The sequence below is a fragment of the Lithobates pipiens genome, unplaced genomic scaffold (assembly GCF_037356315.1).
Source record: "Lithobates pipiens isolate NorthernLeopardFrog02 unplaced genomic scaffold, aLitPip1_a1.2 Scaffold_52, whole genome shotgun sequence".
Lineage (NCBI taxonomy): Eukaryota > Metazoa > Chordata > Amphibia > Anura > Ranidae > Lithobates > Lithobates pipiens.
Genome location: NW_027507875.1, coordinates 4,389,525 through 4,410,605, shown reverse-complemented (window position 1 = coordinate 4,410,605; position 21,081 = coordinate 4,389,525). Strand labels below are relative to the sequence as shown.

Below are 21,081 nucleotides of genomic sequence, written 5' to 3'. Positions count from 1 at the left end.
GCCTATTGGTACGAGACACTGCTTCCCTCCAGGGTGACTCTGGACCCCCCTGGAGGATTTACCCCTTACTGTTTGGGCGGTCCCAGCCTCCCTCTGGATGCTCTACACAGCCCCCGATGGCGATGCAGGAGAGACACTAATTGGCGGGCCCCAGGACTGCTGCTCGGGTGAAGTCTCCCGTTGGATGGAGGGATGGTGGCCCCAGCCCCTTGCCTGCCGGATTTTCCATGCACCGACCAGGGCTGCTCCTCTTTCATCTTGATGTGGTGACCATGGAGGGGAGGAGTTGAAATTTATGGGGTCCGGGTGTTTGCTGGTGGGAGTGCGCTAAAGGACTTGACATTTCTGCATGTTTGTCCCCTCTCCCCTGTTTCCCCCCTCCCTTCCCCCCCTTCCCACTCTTCCCTTCCCTCCTTTCCCTCCCCCTTTCCCCCTTCCACTCCCCCTTTCCCCCCTTCCACTCCCCCTTTCCCCCCTTCCCTGCCCCTTTTCCCCCCGGGGCGTGGACGGGGGAGAGGGGGGTAAGGAGAGGACAATCTGCCAAAGGGAGAAATGCATTTGTCCGGGGACTGCATGTACTTTAGGGGTATGGGACGGGGGGTGGTGGATCCCATTCTGTGATGCCTTTTCTGTTGTGACGGGCTCCCTCGTGCATGCCTATGTTTAGGGCGAGCCGAGGAGACCCCTCAGTGCTGACAGTTATATGCTCTACCTCTGTTTTGGTTATACTATTGTTTTTTGTTTCTTTGATGTTACTGATTGTCTTTTATTTGCATACCGGTATCAGACGTGACATTTACCACTGCCGGGACTGGGGGGACTAGGATTCGGGGGCTCCCTCTCCGACCTGTCTACCCAATAACCCAAGTAGGACAGCGCTTTAAACCCAGTGTACATCTGGTAAGCGCTATAGCATAATTGTGCTGTTTTAGTATACCCTTCCTGTACTGTTGAGTGCGGACAACCCTTAATTTCCCTCTCCCCCTGGGGTTGAGGTGCCCGGCCTCTTTTTCCCTTTACCTTTCCTTCCATTTGCCCTTCCTTTCTCCCCCCTTAGTTCCCGCCATGCATTACCTACCCAAAACCTACCTTGGTTCAACTTTCTTTGCTTTTCTCTGATGTCCCCCTCCCCCTCCCCGAGGAGCGATGGCAGACTCAGTCAAGGTCACCTCTCTAAACGTTAAGGGACTGAACTCCCCTGAAAAATGGTGGATCCTCCTGTGAGAACTGAACACATCCTGTACTGATGTGGCCTTTATACAAGAAACAAATTTTAAAAATACTAGCCTCCCCTTTCTATGGTCGAGATCCTTCCCTAAGGTCTACCACTCTACTAACCCCTCCTCTCCATTCTGATCTCTAGCAGGCTCCCCTGGGTTCTCCAGGATTCTCTGGTGGACCCTGGGGGCCAATATCTTTTTCTTAGGGGCCACATTGGAGAGCGCCTTTTTACATTTGCCACTGTGTACGCTCCCAATGATCACCAAGACACGTTCCTCAGAACTACCCTGCACAGATTATGTGACTTTCGAGAGAGCCAATTGATATTAGGTGGGGACTTTAATGTCCCCTTTCGCCATCGGTTGACACTTCTGCCTCTTGCTCCTCGCTCCCTACCCCTCACCTAGGTCTCTATTCTGGCACCTTAATGAGAGCCTCCTCCAGATACCGTAAGTTTTAGCAGATGTGACCAGGGAATTGGACCTTTATTTCCAAGAAAACTAAAGCACGACTGTGACCCGGGGATAATTTGGGAGGCTCACAAGTCAGTACTCCGCAGGGTACTTATCAGGCACGGGGCGCGCATCAAACGAACACGGAAGGAACAGCTTGCTAATCTGTTTCGTGAACTTGCCTCTGTGTAAGCGAAACATAAACATACCCCCTTACGGACCTTAGAGATTGAATTGGGGACACTCCATACCCATATTGCTGTCCTACTCCATTATAAAGCGAAAGCGGCACTCCAGTTTTGTCGTAAACTGACGTAGGAATCAGAGGACACATGCAGAAAAATCTTAGCCAGGTCGGTAAAGGAGTTGAAATTTGGCTCTTACATACCACAGTTGATAGATGAGAATGGGCCAGAGGGCCTCTACCCCAACCCAAATAGTCGAAGTCTTTGAAAAATGTTACTCTGATCTCTACAACCTGCCCGATTCAGGGTCTGGACAGGACAATATAGACAGATATGTAACCGGTTCTGGTCTACCAACCCTCTCATCGGAATCACGGGAGTACTTGGAGGACCCGATCACACTGGAAGAAGTCCAGACGGCCGTGGGACCTCCGAAGGTGGGTAAGGCTCCGGGCCCTGACGGATATACCGCACAATACTTTAAGACCTTCCTCCCTATTCTCGGCCTGCGCTTGGTGAATTTATTTTCCTGAGGATACCCTTAGAGCCCACATCTCGTTGATAACTAAGGAGGGCAAGGACCCAGGCCTATGTGGGAGCTACAGACCCATTTCCCTCCAAAATTCGGTCCTAAAACTATTCTCTAACTCCTCGCCACGTGATTGGCACATTACTTGTAGTCCCTTATACATATTGACCAGTTAGGTTTTATTCCCACCAGGGAAGATAGGGACAACACCACTAAGGTGCTTACCCTGATCCGTAAAGCAAAGTCATCTGGGACCCCTTGTCTTTTCATGAGTACTGATGCCGAGAAGGCTTTTGATCGGGTCAAATGGACATTAATGTTCTCGGTCCTTCGCCATATAGGTCTGAGTGAACGGATGCTGGCATGGATAAGTAAGATATACTCACGTACTTACATTCCACCGGACATCGCGCGTACGTTTATGTTGAACTTCCCCCCACCCCTTGTCACTAAGATCCGCAGTTTGCTTCACGGGTGGCATTCTGGCCTCCATTCCTGGTTCAGCAGATGCAATCTCATTAAAATGAACATACTCCCTAAATTTACTTATCTTTTCCAAGCTCTCCCGATCCAGATTCCAGTCCTGTTTTTTAAGCAAGCTCAATCCTTGCTCACTCAATTTAACTGGGCCCACAAAAATCCCAGACTTAAGCGGTCACAGCTGACATTGTCTAAACAACAGGGAGGGTTTGTTCTCCCTAACTTGCGACGCTACTACCTGGCCTCCCATCTGGGGCATGTATTGGACTGGAATCGAAACAAACTTTCTAAGCTCACTCCCGAATTCCGCTAAGAAGCGCCATGTGGTGCTATAAGTATTCCCCCACAGAATTTATGTCACATCCCACTATAGGGGCTTAGTTGAAAGTCAGTCACCTGATCGCTACCCAAAACACACTCACGTCTTTGACTTCCCCCCTATTCCCTATACGTGGCCATCCAACCTTTGAACTGGGGACCCACTTAGAAATTCCAACCTAGACAATGCGTCTAAATTCGTCATTGATGGAAAATGGCCTTCTTTCTCAACCCTAACAGATCCGACAGGGCTTTTCCAACTGCCTTTTTGGAGAGCGGCGCAACTACATCATTTTCTCCATTCCATCCCCAATCCTCAAACGTTCGCCCGCCCTCAGTCGGAGTTTGAGACTCTATGCAGGAGCGAAGGCCCTTTGGCCCACATTCTCTCTCAAACAGATTACCCACACTTAACCTGTCTGTCCAACTGGGAAAAGGACCTTAATTGCTAATTTTCCCCAGCACAGAGACAACGCATTATCACTTTGGCTCTCAAAATGTCGCTGTGCACGAAGATACAGGAGACGAATTTTAAACTTCTCACCAGGTGGTATTTGACACCATCAAAGCTGCAGAAATGTTTCTCCTCTTCCTCGAACATATGCTGGAGGTGTGGAGAAGAAGAGGGCACGTTGCTGCACATTTTTTGGTCCTGCCTCAGCTTGGTGGACTTCTGTACAGAGATCCGATGCATAACACAAAAATTCACAGACTTCTCCATCCAGGAAGAGGCTGCATTCTTTCTCTTGCACCATTCACAGATTCCCATTAAAGTGGAGGGCCGGTTATAAAAAAAAAAAAAAAAAAAAAAAAGTCAGCAGCTGCAAACACTGCAGCTGCTGACTTAATAAACACACTCACCTGTCCAGGGCGCCCGCGATGTCGGCCGCCCGAGGCCGACCCGTCCCTCGGCTCTCGGGTCCCGGCGCCGCCATCCCTTGTAAGGGAAACAGGCAGCGGAGCCTTATGGCTTCACTGCCCGTTTCCTACTGCGCATGCGCGAGTCCCGCAGCTACTGCGCATGCGCGAGTCCCGCAGCGCTTTCTGAATGGGACGTGCTGTGTTCTGGAACACACAGTTCCCAGAACACAGCGCGACTCATTACCCAGAAGACGCCGCAACGAAGACAGAAGACAGAAGATCTCCGCGGAGGAGGAAGAGGAAGATTAGGAGAAAGTGCCTAGCAACAGGCATTTCTGGTAAGTAAAAAAAAAAAATTTTTTTCATTTTTTTTTTTTTTAGATTTTTTGTAATTTTTAACATTTTTTTGTTTTTCAGGGTGGCCCTCCCCTTTAAGAAGTACAAAAAAATCTATTTTACGGCATGTGATAAATGCGGCGAAATCCTGCATCCCTCTCTATTGGAAAAAATGTTCCCCCCCTTTCATTACCCACTGGCTTAGGAAAATAGAGGACATTAAAAAAAATGGAGGACTTGATCCTCACATCACAAGGTATACAAGAATTTTTTAAACAAACCTGAGACATCTGGAATACCTTTATATTCTCGCTGGAAGGATGTCGCCTGCTATCGCCTTAGTGCTCTGAGCTTTCCTTGACTGGCCCCTTGGACAGTGGCTGCCATCGTGTCTCGTCCCCTCTTCTCCTTTTCTGATCTTTCAACCCTTCTCTTTTCTGCCTACCTCCCCTATCTCTCACCCCCTCCACCCCCTCTCTCTTTTGGAAAGAGTGGAAAATTGGGAATGACGGCCCCACACCCCCCTCTGGATGGATTATGCCGGAGGGACCTGGGGGTTTGTGTGACCCTGGATCTTGGTACAGTACTTTATCCGTGCCTCGAATCATTGTGATTGATGGAAGGCAGACTCACAGTTGCGAATATACCTGTATCAAGTATTGTTCAGCTGCTTTTTGCTCTGTATTTCTCTGTTGCATTATGTACTCGGGGGACCGTCTTCCCCTATTTGGAGAAAAAATTATATTTGAAAAAAAAAAAGAAGCCTACGACACCTGGTATTCCCAGGCGGTTTCCCATACAGGCATTAACCAGGCCTGCTGGTCTGCTTAGCCTCCAAGATCAGACGAGATGGAACAGATTCAGGGTGATGTGGCCGTAGCCGATATCTTCAGGCACTCTCAACTCTCTTGACAAACACCAAGATGGTCACCTTGGAAACAAGCGGAAAAAAATAGGTCAATGGCCACAACATAAAAAGATGCCTACGGCATCTGGAAATCCCAGGCGGTCTCCCATCCAGGTACTAAACTGGTCCCAACCCTGCTTAGCCTCTGAGATCAGATGAGATTGGGCTCTTTTAGGGTGGTGTGGCCGTAGGAGATTTCTTCAGGCACTCTCAACCTTGACTAACGCCAATATGGTCACCTTGGGAAACAAACAAAAAAATCAAGTCAACGCCAACAACATGAGAAGAAGTCTACAGCACCTAGTATTCCCAGGTGGTCTCCCATCCAGGTATTAACAAGGCCCGACCCTGTTTAGTCTCTGAGATCAGACGAGATCTGTTGCTTTCAGGGTTATGTGGCCATAGGCGAGCTCTTCAAGCACTCTCAACCCTCTTGACAAACACCAAGATGGTCACCTTGGTAAACAAACAAAAAAAAAAAAACAAGTCAACGCCAACAACATAAAAATAAGCCTTCAGCACCTAGTATTCCCAGGTGGTCTCCAATCCAGGTACTAGCAAGGCCCGACCCTGTTTAGCCTCTGAGATCAGAGGAGATCGGGCGCTTTCAGGCTTATGTGCCCATAGGCAATCTCTTTGGGCACTCTCAACCCTCTTGACAAATGCCAAGATAGTCACCTTGGGAAACAAGCGAAAAAAAAACAGGTCAATGTCAACAACATAAAAAGAAGACTACGGCACCTGGTATTCCAAAGCCATCTCCCATCCAGGGACTAACTAGGCCCAACCCTTCTTAGCCTCAGAGATGCGAAGAGATAGGGCTCTTTCAGGGTGATGCTGCTGTAAGCGAACTCTTTGGGCACTCTCAACCCTCTTGACAAATGCCAAGATGGTCACCTTGGGAAACAAGCGAAAACAAAACAAAACGAATCAAGGCCAACAACATAAAAAGAAGCCTACAATAACTGGTATTCCCAGGTGGTCTCCCATCCAGGTACTAACCAGGCCTGACTCTTCTTAGCCTCCAAGATCAGATGAGATTGGGTGCTTTCAGAGTGCTCGGACTCTTTCCCCATCACTAATGGGACGAGGCAGGGGTGTACTCTGTCTCCCCTAATTTTTATTCTGACACTGGAACCACTTATGTGTCACGTTCGGAATGACCCGAATATTACTGGCATATCCAAACCCTCGGCACACCAAAAAATTGCGGCATGCGCTGACGATCTAATTTTTTTCGTCTCCAATCCACACATTTCACTTTCCAATATACTCGCGGCTCTCCGGCGATACGGCAGCCTATCAAACTATAAAATCAATTGCACCGTCGGCTGTATTGATTATATCGGTCCCGGATGGTGAGGCCAGGAGGCTACGCTCCGCTTTTCCATTCTACTGAGCTGAAAAATCTATACGTTACCTGGGCGTTGACATCGCAGCGGATTTGGCGCAATTGTACCCGCTTAATTTTGTCCCTCTCCTGAATAGACTGAAATCTGATTTGGGAAACTGGCATGCTTTAACACTGACCCGGTTCGGGCGCTGTAATGCATTCAAAATGACGGCCCTCCCGCGGATCTTATACTTGTTCCAGACATTACCGATCCGGTTACCCCCAATTTTTTTCAGACAACTGCAGCTGCTGCTCCGGGACTTTATTTGGGCACGCAAACCGCCCAGAGCCCGTTTGCAATTGCTTGCCAGACCAAAGGACAGGGGGGGTCTGGGTCTCCCAGATCTGAGACAATACAACAGAGCGACTCTGCTAGCGAGAGTCGTTGATTGGCATTGTAATGGCCCACACAAGCAGTGGGTGGAGATGGAGATTGAGGATGGATCCATTCCCCTATTGAGCTCCCCGTGGCTCCTGTCCTCCCTACCAAAAGACCTCAGAGATCACCCCGTAGTGGGAGCTACGTTGGCTGTTGTGCGGAGGTTGTTCCGCTGCACACACATTGCTCCCCTACCGTCACCAATGACTCCGGTTATAGGTAATCCAGACTTCCCACCGGGATTTACCAACAATAAACTGCGACAGTTGACAGTGGTGGGGAAACAGCGTCTGGGAGAGGTGTGGCCCTCGGGAGGGCTCCCGACCACGCAAACTGTCGCCGAGCTTTCTGACCCTCCGCTTGAATTGTTTAATGCTTATCAACTTCGTCACTTTCTTCTGGCCATACAAAGGGCCCCCTACACTCCTAGAGACCTGACGCCCTATGAGTCATCTGTCACAAAAAGGAACCTGTGCGACACACCCTCTCCCTCCTGTACAACATATTAAGTAGTCAGGAGGAAGAGTCGACCCCACCATTTATCCACAAATGGGAGATTGCATTTGGCAACACATTTACCCCACAACAGATAGGGAAGATCCTGACATTAGTACATAAAGCTTCCATCGCAAACCAATATCAAGAATCAGGATACAAGATAGTCTCACGCTGGTATAGAGTCCCATACCTTCTGAATAAAATGAATAGATCGATCCCAGATGTTTGTTGGGGGTGCAATTCAGATACGGGGACCATGGGACACATTTTCTGGGCATGCCCGGCCTTGAGGAACTTTTGGGTGGAGGTGACCGGGACGATAAAAACTCTCAGAAATGTAGATATCGCAGACAACCCAGCAGCGTGCCTTCTACACTTGACCGAACAGCCTGTTCGAAAATACAAAAAAACCCTCACGATGCAACTCCTGAACGCCGCCCGGGTCTGCATTCCCACACTGTGGAGGCAGCCTCAGCCCCCATCCAAGGTGCTGTGGTATTCCAAAGTCAATCATATTCTCCGGATGGAAGAATTGACCGTCACCCTTCACAACACTGAAGAGGCATTTAGTGTTACATGGAGGCCCTGGAGGTATTTTACTGGTACTTGAGACTACATTCGGGAGGTGAGCAGCGCCCCTGTCCCAGAAAACGACTGAACATTTAACGTTTACCTACGTAGGCCATGTCTGCCCTGGGTGGCATTCCCCCCCCCCTCCCTTTTTGTCTTTATTTTTCTATTTTTCCCCGCCGCCATCCCCCCCCTCCTCTCTCTCCGTCTTTGCACTCTCTTCTTCCCCCGTCCTCCCTTTTGACTATGCCTTGTCTCCTTACTAGCCTTTGGGACCCAGAAGAACCCCAGGGTTTTGGACACGACCGGCTCATATTTTACTCTGGTTCACGTAGGTCATGATAAGCTGGCTCGCTGTGGTCCCAGTTGTTCTCCATGATTAAATTTGTCCGAACGGAGCTGCATTAGTTATACTGTACTACATGTCGGAGGTGGGGTTTCTCTCTTTTCTGCATGAAACTCTAGGACTCCCCTCTGAGAACCCAGAGTTATTTGGCTGCCTATTTTTTGTTACCATGTAATTGTGACCCTGGGTCATGCTGTATGGTTGACTGTTACATTTGTGTTGTTCTACTTATACTTAGTAAAAGAATAAAACAAAAAATAAAAAATAAGTCAATGCCAACAACTTAAAAAAAAAGCCTATGGCATCGAGAAATCCCAGGCGGTCTCCCATCCACGTACTAACCAGGTCCCAAACCTGCTTAGCCTCTGAGATCAAATGAGATTTGGCTCTTTCAGGGTGATGCAGCCATAGTAGATTTTTTCAGGCACGCTCAACCCTCTTGACAAACGCCAAGATGGTCACCTTGGGAAACAAACAAAAAAAACAAGTCAATGCCAACAACATAAAAAGAAGCCTACCGCACCTAGTATTTCCACGCGGTCTCCCATCCAGGTATTAACAAGGCGTGTCCCTTTCTAGCCTCTGAGATCAGCGGAGATTGGGCGCTTTCAGGGTGATGTGTCCATAGGCAATCTCTTTGGGCACTCTCATCCCTCTTGAAAAATGCCAAAACCCTGGGAAACAAGCGAAAAAAAACAGGTCTACGCCAACAACATAAAAAGAAGAATACGGCACCTGGTATTCCAAGGCCGTCTCCCATTCAAGTACTAACTAGGCCCAACCCTTCTTAGCCTCTGAGATCAGAAGAGATAGGGTGCTTTCAGGGTGATGTGGCTGTAAGCGATCTCTTTAGGCACTCTCAACCCTCTTGACAAATGCCAAGATGATCACTTTGGGAAACAAGCGAAAAAAACAGGTCAACACCAACAACATAAAAAGAAGCCTGCGGCATCTGGAAAACCCAGGCGGTCTCCCATCCAGGTACAAACCAGGCCCAACCCTGCTTAGCCTCTGAGACCAAGCGAGATTGGGCGCTTTCAGGTTGTTGTGCTCGTAGGCAATTTCTTTGTGCACTCTCAACCCTCTTGACACATGCCAAGATGGTCACCTTGGGAAACAAGGGAAAATAAAACAGGTCAACGCCGACAACATAATGAGAAGCCTATGGCACCTGGTATTCCCAAGCTGTCTCCCATCCAGGAACTAACCAGGCCCATCGCTGCTTAGCCTTCGAGATCAGATGAGATTGGGCTCTTTCAGGGTGATTTGGCCGTAGGCACTCTCTTTGGGCACTCTAAAGCCTCTTGACAAAGGCCAAGATGGTCACCTTGGGAAACAAGCTAAAAAAAACAGGTCAAAGCCAACAACATAAAAAGAAGCCTACGGCATCCAGTATTCCCAGGCGATCTCCCAATCAAGACACTAACCAGACCAGATCCTTCTATGGCACCTGGTCTTCCCAGGCAGTCTCCCATCCAGGTACTAACCAGGCCTGACGCTGCTTAGCCTCTGAAATCAGACGAGATCGGGTGCTTTCAGGTTGATGTGGCCGTAAGCGTTCTCTTCAAGACACGCCCAACCCTCTTGACAAACGGCAAGATGGTCGCCTTGAGAAACAAGCAAAAAAAACAGGTCAAAGCCAACAACATAAAAAGAAGCCTATGGGCTTACAGTGGACCCTAAAAGATGGGACCCACTAGCTCTGTCATGGTTCGGACGCTGTAATGTGTTGAAGATGAACGCGTTGCCACGACTTCTGTATCTACTACAAGCCTTACCTATCAAAATACCCCAGACTTTCTTTCATGCGGTTCGCTCAATCTTTATCAAGTTCCTCTGGCGTGGAAAACATATGCGTATTGGTAGGGCAATGCTATTGCGACCGAAATTGCGGGGAGGTATTGGCTTCCCGGACCCTGCTCTATATTACACAGCGACGCACATGACACCGGTGTTGACTGGTGCCGGTGTTCTGCCATATACTGTCCGGCCATGATATAGTGTCTGCGCCGTACTGCGCATGCGCAGTACGGAGCAGACGAAGCTTCGGAGATTTTCATGCGCGTTGAGTGGAGGTGGTAGCCCCACCATCCAAGTGGACATAGGGTTGTGAATATTAGAGGGCCCCTCGCAGGCGAGCTTCGCTCGCCACGCTTCGGGCTTGGCCTCGCTGCGCATGCGCAGTACACAGCGGACACTATCCGATGGGGGACCATATGTGATAAGACACCGGCATGGGGAACTGAAGCTATGGGTCAAGCTAGAGCAGGAGATGGTGCGGGTTCCACTGGCTGGTCTGCCTTGGGCGGGGAGGCCATTGGAGCCCTGTGTGACTACTCACCCGTTAATTGGCCCCTCGCTCGCCGAGATGGATAGTTTTTTTCACCTTTCCCACCTGACTAACTTCCCTTCTCCTATGACCCCAATTATTGGACATCCTAGATTCCCTCTGGGCCTGTCTGACCAGGCCTTTACCAGGCAAGCCCCGAAAGGGCTTCTGAGAGAAGCCCTATTTCTTGGACCCACGGGCTTGATTCCCATGGGGACCATACTGCTAGAGCAAGTACCTGTTGCATTGGATATATATATATATATTGGACCTATATGTTTCAGGGTGGCCTGCATAAAGTGCCAGGCCACCCTGTCAAAGGCCTTCTCCACGTCCGTTGACAACATAAGCAAGGGCCTTCCCTGTACATGCGCCGCATGGATTAAATTGAGGACTCGGGCCGTATTGTCTCTAGCTTCCGACTTATTTTTATTTTTTTGCTTGTTTCCCAAGGTGACCATCTTGGCGTTTGTCAAGAGGGTTGAAAGTGCCTGAAGAGATTGCCTACAGGCACATCACCCTGAAAGCACCCGATCACGTTTGATGTTGGAAGCTAAGAAGAGTCAGGCCTTGTTAGTACCTGGAGGGGAGACCGCCTGGGAATACCAGGTGTCGTAGACTTCTTTTTATGTTGTTGGCGTTGACCTGTTTTTTTTCCGCTTGTTTCCCAAAGTGACCATCTTGGTGTTTGTCATGAGGGTTGAGAGTGCCTGAAGAAATTGCCTATGGCCACATCACTCTGAAAGCACCCAATCTCGTCTGACCTTGGAGGCTAAGAAGAGTCGGGCCTGGTTAGTACCTGGATGGGAGACCACCTGGGAATACCAGTTATTGTAGGCTTCTTTTTATGTTGTTGGCGTTGATTCGTTTTTTTTTTTTCGCTTGTTTCCCAAGGTGACCATCTTGGCATTTGTCAAAAGGGATGAGAGTGCCCAAAGAGATCGCTTACAGCAGCATCACCCTGAAAGAGCCCTATCTCTTCTCTTCTCTGAGGCTAAGAAGGGTTGGGCCTAGTTAGTACCTGGATGGGAGATGGCGTTGGAATACCAGGTGCCGTATTCTTCTTTTTATGTTGTTGACATTGACCTGTTTTTTTTCGCTTGTATCTCAAGGTGACTATCTTGGCATTTGTCAAGAGGGTTGAGAATGCCCAAAGAGATTGCCTATGGGCACATAACCCTGAAAGCGCCCGATCTCCTCTGATCTCAGAAGCTAAACAGGGTTGGGCCTTGCTAGTACCTGGATTGGAGACCACCTGGGAATACTAGGTGCTGTAGGCTTCTTTTTATGTTGTTGGCCTTGACCTGGTTTTTTTTTCACTTGTTTCCCAAGGTGACCATCTTGGCGTTTGTCAAGAGGGTTGAGAATGCCCAAAGAGATTGCCTATGGGCACATCACCCTGAAAGCGCCCAATCTCGTCTGATCTCGGATGCTAAACAGTGTCGGGCCTGGTTAGTACCTGGATGGGAGACTGCCTGGAAATACCAGATGCCATAGGCTTTTTTTTTTTTTTTTTTTTTTTTATTTAGTAGTATGCGACATACAATGCAAAGGCAACTTCACAGAATGTGTGATACAAATAGTTACAAACAAACGATCATATTGCATGGATATCAGAGCCAATGGTAAGAAGTCCGAGGAGAATAGCACGTGTACAGCTTTGCGGTCATATCAAGATGAGATTAAAGCTCCATCTCGTTGGGATCCTCTACCACTTAAAATATTATTGATACTAGCCCTGCTACCTTCGAAGAGTTTAGATATCCATAGATAGAGGAAGAGTATTGTGTAGTAGTCAAATGGGGTCGGAACATACCATTTTCTTTTCCCTTTTTTGAGTTAAGAAGGGAAATAGTAGAACTGAAAGGAGGGAGAAGGGGAAAGAGAAGATTGGGGAAGGAAATGGCAGAAAAGGAAAAGAAGGGTAAGGGGGTGTCGTGGGTAGAGTGGATAGGATGGGGTCCCCTCCCAGGGAGCAAGAGACGCCCTCGGCTCACCAGCTCATCAGCTGTCCAACGTTTGGAACAGCGATCTCCAACGATCACCATGAGCTTACTATGTCTCGCGGAGGTATTCTTCCGAAAAGCGAAACTGGGTCCAGTAGAACCATCTGTTCCCATGCTCCTCCGTTTTATCCCTCATTGTGGCAGTCAGGTCTTCCATTCGTTCAATATCATTAACCCTTGCGAACCACTGGGTCACCATTGGAGCAGATTGCTCTTTCCACTGACTTGGGATGCAGGCCCTAGCTGCCTTGAGGAGATGTTTAAGTAAGGACTTATGATAACGCTTTATCGACATAGGAGTTAGATTGAGAAGAACTGCTGCGGGATCATTGGCTAAGGAAATGTCTGTGAACTTGTGGATGAGTCTCAGGACAGGCTGCCCGAATGTTTGTAATTTAGGGCATTCCCAGAAAATGTGGAGAATGGTGCCAGCCTGTTGCCCACAGCGACAGCAGCGGTCAGATTGACCGGGGAATATTTTGGCCAACACCATCGGTGTACGATTCCAGCATGTGATCAGCTTATATGAGATCTCCTGATATTTACTGCAGAGTGACGACTTATGGGCGAAAAAGAGTATTCTGTCCTTCTGTGGTTTGGAGAATGTAGTTTGTAAGTCCCTTTTCCATTTAGCTAGGAAGGGTGGATCCGTGGAGGATTGTGCATCTGTCAGGATTAGGTAGGACCTAGAGAGGGAACCATGAATTGGGCCATCATCCAGGCAAAGTTCCTTGAAGGGGTCGAATTGTCTAGAGAAGAACGAATGGTTAGGTAGTGATCCGAGGAAATGGATTAGCTGTCTAGCTCTCCAGCTATCCAATGCAACAGGTACTTGCTCTAGCAGTATGGTTCCCATGGGAATCAAGCCTGTGGGTCCAAGAAATAGGGCTGCTCTCAGAAGCCCTTTCGGGGCTTGCCTGGTAAAGGCCTGGTCAGACAGGCCCGGAGGGAATCTAGGATGTCCAATAATTGGGGTCATAGGAGAAGGGAAGTTAGTCAGGTGGGAAAGGTAAAAAAAACTATCCATCTCGGCGAGCGAGGGGCCAATTAATGGGTGAGTAGTCACACAGGGCTCCAATGGCCTCCCCGCCCAAGGCAGACCAGCCAGTGGAACCCGCGCCATCTCCTGCTCTAGCTTGACCCATAGCTTCAGTTCCCCATGCCGGTGTCTTATCACATATGGTCCCCCATCGGATAGTGTCCGCTGTGTACTGCGCATGCGCAGTACACAGCAACACAGATTCCAAAAATTGCGAGCATGAACGGCACCTGCGCACTGAGTACAGGTTCTATCCCCACTATCCAAGTGGACATAGAGTAAGAATATAAAAGAGCCGAGCGCAGCGAAGCCAAGCCCGAAGCGTGGCGAGCGAAGCTCGCCTGCGAGGGGCCCTCTAACCACTTTCAGACCGGACCAATTTGCTGGTCAAAGACCAGACCACTTTTTGCGATTCGGCACTGCGTCGCTTTAACTGACAATTGCGCGGTCGTGCGACGTGGCTCTCAAACAAAATTAACGTCCTTTTTTTCCCACAAATAGAGCTTTCTTTTGGTGGTATTTGATCACCCCTGCGGTTTTTATTTTTTGCGCTATAAACAAAAATAGAGCGACAATTTTGAAAAAAACGCATTATTTTTTACTTTTTGTTATAATAAATATCCCCCAAAAATATATAAAAAAACATTTTTTTCCCTCAATTTAGGCCAATACGTATTCGTCTACATATTTTTGGTAAAAAAAATCGCAATAAGCGATTATTGATTGGTTTGCGCAAAAGTTATAGCGTTTACAAAATAGGGATAGTTTTATAGCATTTTTATTAATAATTTTTTATTATTTTATTTTTACTAGTAATGGCGGCGATCTGCGATTTTTATTGTGACTGCGACATTGTCGGGGACCCATCGGACATTTTTGACACATTTTTGGGACCATTGTCATTTATACAGTAATCACTGCTATATAAATGCAGTGATTCCTGTGTAAATGACACTGGCAGTGAAAGGGTTAACCAGTGAGTGGCAGTGTAGGGGTTAAGTGTTCCTAGGGGAGTGTTACTAACTGTGGGGGGGTTGGGCTTTCATTTAGTGTACACTGATCTCTGCTCCAATCACATGGAGCAGAGATCAGCGTCACTAGTTGCTAGGCAGAATGAGAAAATGTTGTTTATACAGCATTTCCTCACTTCCGCCGCTCCGTGAGACGATCGCGGGGATGCCCGCGGCGATCGAGTCCACGGGTCCCGCGACCGAAATCACGGGGGTCCCGACCAGCGCGGGAGCGCGCCGCCGGCGGCGCGCTCCCGATGGCACGGCGGCAATGAATATTGGACGTACATGTACGCCAATATGCCTGCCCGTGCCATGCTGTCGACGTACATCGTCGTGCGCTGGTCGGGAAGTGGCTAATATTCACAACCCTATGTCCGCTTGGATGGTGGGGCTACCACCTCCACTCACCGCGCAGGAGCCGTTCAGCTTCGGAGTACACAGCGGACACTATATCATGGCCGGACAGTATATGGCAGAACACCGGCACCAGTCAACCACCGGTGTCATGTGCCTCGCTGTGTAATATAGAGCAGGGTCCGGGAAGCCAATACCTCCCCGCAATTTCGGTCGCAATAGCATTGCCCTACCAATACGCATATGTTTTCCGCGCCAGAGGAACTTGATAAAGATTGAGCGAACCGAATGAAAGAAAGTCTGGGGTATTTTGATAGGTAAGGCTTGTAGTAGATACAGAAGTCGTGGCAACGCGTTCATCTTCAACACATTACAGCGTCCGAACCATGACAGAGCTAGTGGGTCCCATCTTTTAAGGTCCGCTGTAAGCCCATAGGCTTCCTTTTATGTTGTTGGCTTTGTCTGTTGTTCTCAAGGCGACCATTTGGCGTTTGTCAAGAGGGTTAGGCGTGTCTTGAAGAGAACGCTTACGGCCACATCAACCTGAAAGCCCCCGATCTTGTCTGATTTCAGAGGCTAAGCAGCGTCAGGCCTGGTTAGTACCTGGATGGGAGACTGCCTGGGAAGACCAGGTGCCATAGAAGGATCTGGTCTGGTTAGTGTCTTGATTGGGAGATCGCCTGGGAATACTGGATGCCGTAGGCTTCTTTTTATGTTGTTGGCTTTGACCTGTTTTTTTTAGCTTGTTTCCCAAGGTGACCATCTTGGCCTTTGTCAAGAGGCTTCAGAGTGCCCAAAGAGAGTGCCTACAGCCAAATCACCCTGAAAGAGCCTAATCTCATCTGATCTCGGAGGCTAAGCAGCGATGGGCCTGGTTAGTACCTGGATGGGAGAAAGCTTGGGAATACCAGGTGCCGTAGGCTTCTCATTATGTTGTCGCGTTGACCTGTTTTTTTTCCCTTGTTTCCCAAGGTGACCATCTTGGCATGTGTCAAGAGGGTTGAGAGTGCACAAAGAAATTGCCTATGGGCACAACACCCTGAAAGCGCCCAATCTCGTTTGGTCTCAGAGGCTAAGCAGGGTTGGGCCTGGTTTGTACCTGGATGGGAGACCGCCTGGGTTTTCCAGATGCCGCAGGCTTCTTTTTATGTTGTTGGTGTTGACCTGTTTTTTTCGCTTGTTTCCCAAAGGGATCATCTTGGCATTTGTCAAGAGGGTTGAGAGTGCCTAAAGAGATCGCTTACAGCCACATCACCCTGAAAGCACCCTATCTCTTCTGATCTCAGAGGCTAAGAAGGGTTGGGCCTAGTTAGTACTTGAATGGGAGACGGCCTTGGAATACCAGGTGCCGTATTCTTCTTTTTATGTTGTTGGCGTTGACCTGTTTTTTTTCGCTTGTTTCCCAGGGTGACTATCTTGGCATTTTTCAAGAGGGATGAGAGTGCCCAAAGAGATTGCCTATGGGCACATCCCCCTGAAAGCGCCCAATCTCTGCTGATCTCAGAGGCTAGAAAGGGTCGCGCCTTGTTAATACCTGGATGGGAGACCGCCTGGAAATACTAGGTGCGGTAGGCTTCTTTTTATGTTGTTGGTGTTGACTTGTTTTTTTTGTTTGTTTCCTAAGGTGACCATCTTGGCATTTGTCAAGAGGGTTGAGCGTGCCTGAAAAAATCTACTATGGCTGCATCACCCTGAAAGAGCCAAATCTCATTTGATCTCAGAGCAGGGCCGGCGCTACCACTAGGCGAAGTAGGCAGCCGCCTAGGGCGCACTACCACCTAGGGCGCAACTACGGCCTCTGCCCAGTGTGAGCTCCTCTTCTGCTCTCTCGCCCCCCCTGTGGTGTTCCACCGGCGCCACCAATCCCCCATGTTTCCCGCTGAGCGCCCCACCGTACTCATCTCACAGCGCCGCTCCGGGACTCCTTTGCTCCAGCCTGTCCCTCTGGAGCTGCGCTGTGTGTCTGTGTGAGTGCAGCGGAGGGGCGGGGCTCGGCGGAGATGGGAGCTTCGAGAGGTCGGTCAGCTGACCTCCTGCCCGGCAGGGACATCATGGAGCGGGGTTGATGGCGCTGGCCTGGTCTCGGCAGGGATATGATGGAGGCGGAGCGGATGGATGGCGCTGGTGTGGCCCCGGCGGAGCGGGTGGACGGCGCTGGTGTGGCCCCGGCGGAGCGGATGGATGGCGCTGGCGTGGCCCCGGCGGAGCGGGTGGACGGCGCTGGCAGTGCGGAGGAGTCGGAGAGGCCCGGTGGGATGATGGTCGCTGAAGGCAGCATGAAAGAGCAGAGGTAAGGAGGAGGATGGATCCATTGAGCTGTATGGAGGGGGTTTGTGTGTGAGTAATGCAGGAAGTAGGAGTCAGGTAGGTCAGTGTGATGTGTGTCAGTGTCATGCCAGTGTGGTGTGTCTGTGTATGTGTCATGTCAGTGTGATGTGTCTGTGTATGTGTCATGTCAGTGTGATGTGTCTGTGTATGTGTCATGCCAGTGTGATGTGTTTGTGTATGTGTCATGTCAGTGTGATGTGTCTGTGTATGTGTCATGTCAGTGTGATGTGTCTGTGTATGTGTCATGTCAGTGTGATGTGTCTGTGTATGTGTCATGTCAGTGTAATGTGTCAGTGTATGTGTCATGTCAGTGTAATGTGTCAGTGTATGTGTCATGCCAGTGTGATGTGTCAGTGTATGTGTCGTGTCAGTGTATGTGTCATGTCAGTGTAATGTGTCAGTGTATGTGTCATGTCAGTGTAATGTGTCTGTGTATGTGTCATGTCAGTGTGATGTGTCTGTGTATGTGTCATGTCAGTGTGATGTGTCTGTGTATGTGTCATGTCATTGTGATGTGTCTGTGTATGTGTCATGCCAGTGTGATGTGTCAGTGTATGTGTCGTGTCAGTGTATGTGTCATGTCAGTGTAATGTGTCAGTGTATGTGTCATGTCAGTGTGATGTGTCAGTGTATGTGTCATGTCAGTGTGATGTGTCTGTGTATGTGTCATGTCAGTGTATGTGTCATGTCAGTGTGATGTGTCTGTGTATGTGTCATGCCAGTGTGATGTGTCTGTGTATGTGTCATGCCAGTGTGATGTGTCAGTGTATGTGTCATGCCACTGTATGTGTCATGCCAGTGTGATGTGTCGTGTCAGTGTATGTGTCGTGTCAGTGTAATGTGTCAGTGTATGTGTCGTGTCAGTGTATGTGTCATGTCAGTGTATGCGTCAGTGTATGCGTCAGTGTATGCGTCAGTGCCATTTTATGTGTCAGGGTATGTGTTTTCAGGGTATGTGTTTTCAGGGTATGTGTTTTCAGGGTATGTGTTTTCAGGGTATGTGTTTTCAGGGTAGGTGTCAGCGTGATGGTCAGTGTAGGTGTCAGCGTGATGGTCAGTGTAGGTGTCAGCGCGATGGTCAGTGTAATTGGCAGTGTAGGTGCCAGGTGGGTTGGTGTAGGTGCCAGGTGGGTCGGTGTAATTATCAGGTGGGTCAGTGTAGGGGTCAATGTGATGTGAGTAGTGCAGGAAGTAGGAGTCAGGTGGATTAGTTTATGTGTCAGGGGGTCAGTGTAGGGGTCAGATAGGTCATGTGTAGCAAGGGCAGGTGGAGTCATGGGCGCAGCCGGGGGGGGGGTGGCAAAATTAGGTTTTCGCCTAGGGTGTCAACGATCCTTGCACCAGCCCTGTCTCAGAGGCTAAGCAGGGTTGGGACCTGGTTAGTACCGGGATGGGAGACCGCCTGGGATTTCTCGATGCCATAGGCTTTTTTTTTAAGTTGTTGGCATTGACTTATTTTTTTTTTTTTGTTTTATTCTTTTATTAAGTATAAGTAGAACAACATAAATATAACAGTCAACCATACAGCATGACCCAGGGTCACAATTACATGGTAACAAAAAATAGGCAGCCAAATAACTCTGGGTTCTCAGAGGGGAGTCCTAGAGTTTCATGCAGAAAAGAGAGAAACCCCACCTCCGACATGTAGTACAGTATAACTAATGCAGCTCCGTTCGGACAAATGTAATCATGGAGAACAACTGGGACCACAGCGAGCCAGCTTATCATGACCTACGTGAACCAGAGTAAAATATGAGCCGGTCGTGTCCAGAACCCTGGGGTTCTTCTGGGTCCCAAAGGCTAGTAAGGAGACAAGGCATAGTCAAAAGGGAGGACGGGGGAAGAAGAGAGTGCAAAGACGGAGAGAGAAGAGGGGGGGGATGGCGGCAGGGAAAAAAAGAAAAATAAAGACAAAAAGGGAAGGGGGGGAATGCCACCCAGGGCAGACTTGGCCTACGTAGGTAAACGTTAGATGTTCAGTCGTTTTCTGGGACAGGGGCGCTGCTCACCTCCCAAATGTAGTCTCAAGTACCAGTAAAATACCTCCAGGGCCTCCATGTAACACTAAATGCCTCTTCAGTGTTGTGAAGGGTGGCGGTCAATTCTTCCATCCGGAGAATATGATTGACTTTGGAATACCACAGCACCTTGGATGGGGGCTGAGGCTGCCTCCACAGTGTGGGAATGCAGGCCCGGGCGGCGTTCAGGAGTTGCATCGTGAGGGTTTTTTTGTATTTTCGAACAGGCTGTTTTTATTGTCCCGGTCACCTCCACCCAAAAGTTCCTCAAGGCCGGGCATGCCCAGAAAATGTGTCCCATGGTCCCCGTATCTGAATTGCACCTCCAACAAACATCCGGAATCGATCTATTCATTTTATTCAGAAGGTATGGGACTCTATACCAGCGTGAGACTATCTTGTATCCTGATTCTTGATATTGGTTTGCGATGGAAGCTTTATGTACTAATGTCAGGATATTCCCTATCTGTTGTGGGGTAAATGTGATGCCAAATGCAATCTCCCATTTGTGGATAAATGGTGGGGTCGACTCCTCCTCCTGACTACTTAATAGGTTGTACAGGAGGGAGAGGGTGTGTTGCACAGGTTCCTTTTTGTGACAGATGGATTCATAGGGCGTCAGGTCTCTAGGAGTGTAGGGGGCCCTTTGTATGGCCAGAAGAAAGTGACGAAGTTGATAAGCATTAAACAAGTCAAGCGGAGGGTCAGAAAGCTCGGCGACAGTTTGCGTGGTCGGGAGCCCTCCCGAGGACCACACCTCTCCCAGACGCTGTTTCCCCACCACTGTCAACTGTCGCAGTTTCTTGTTGGTAAATCCCGGTGGGAAGTCTGGATTACCTATAACCGGAGTCATTGGTGACGGCAGGGGAGCAATGTGTGTGCAGCGGAACAACCTCCGCACAACAGCCAACGTAGCTCCCACTACGGGGTGATCTCTGAGGTCTTTTGGTAGGGAGGACAGGAGCCACGGGGAGGTCAATAGGGGAATGGATCCATCCTCAATCTCCATCTCCACCCACTGCTTGTGTGGGCCATTACAATGCCAATCAACGACTCTCGCTAGCAGAGTCGCTCTGTTGTATTGTCTCAGATCTGGGAGACCCAGACCCCCCTTGTCCTTTGGTCTGGCAAGCAATTGCAAACGGGCTCTGGGCGGTTTGCGAGCCCAAATAAAGTCCCGGAGCAGCACCTGCAGATGTCTGAAAAAGATTGGGGGTAACCGGATCGATAATGTCTGGAACAAGTATAAGATCCGCGGGAGGGCCGTCATTTTGAATGCATTACAGCGCCCGAACCAGGTCAGTGTTAAATCATGCCAGTTTCCCAAATCAGATTTCAGTCTATTCAGGAGAGGAAGAAAATTAAGCGGGTACAATTGCACCAAATCCGCTGCGATGTCAACGCCCAGGTAACGTATAGATTTTTCAGCTCAGTAGAATGGAAAAGCGGAGCATAGCCTCTTGGCCTCACCATCCGGGACCGATATATTCAATACAGCCGATGGTGCAATTGATTTTAT

At 49.2% G+C, this 21,081-nt stretch overlaps 7 pseudogenes; 4 read left to right on the top strand and 3 right to left on the bottom strand.

Annotated features, from left to right (window-relative positions):
* Positions 1-5,362: 5,362 nt before the first annotated feature.
* On the bottom strand, positions 5,363-5,482 carry LOC143957611 (5S ribosomal RNA; annotated as a pseudogene).
* Positions 5,483-5,577: 95 nt separating this feature from the next.
* Positions 5,578-5,696, bottom strand: LOC143957560 (5S ribosomal RNA; annotated as a pseudogene).
* Positions 5,697-9,634: 3,938 nt separating this feature from the next.
* On the bottom strand, positions 9,635-9,753 carry LOC143957551 (5S ribosomal RNA; annotated as a pseudogene).
* Positions 9,754-11,525: 1,772 nt separating this feature from the next.
* On the top strand, positions 11,526-11,644 carry LOC143957664 (5S ribosomal RNA; annotated as a pseudogene).
* Positions 11,645-11,965: 321 nt separating this feature from the next.
* Positions 11,966-12,084, top strand: LOC143957378 (5S ribosomal RNA; annotated as a pseudogene).
* Positions 12,085-12,185: 101 nt separating this feature from the next.
* Positions 12,186-12,304, top strand: LOC143957438 (5S ribosomal RNA; annotated as a pseudogene).
* Positions 12,305-16,020: 3,716 nt separating this feature from the next.
* Positions 16,021-16,139, top strand: LOC143957614 (5S ribosomal RNA; annotated as a pseudogene).
* The last annotated feature ends 4,942 nt before the right edge of the window (positions 16,140-21,081 follow it).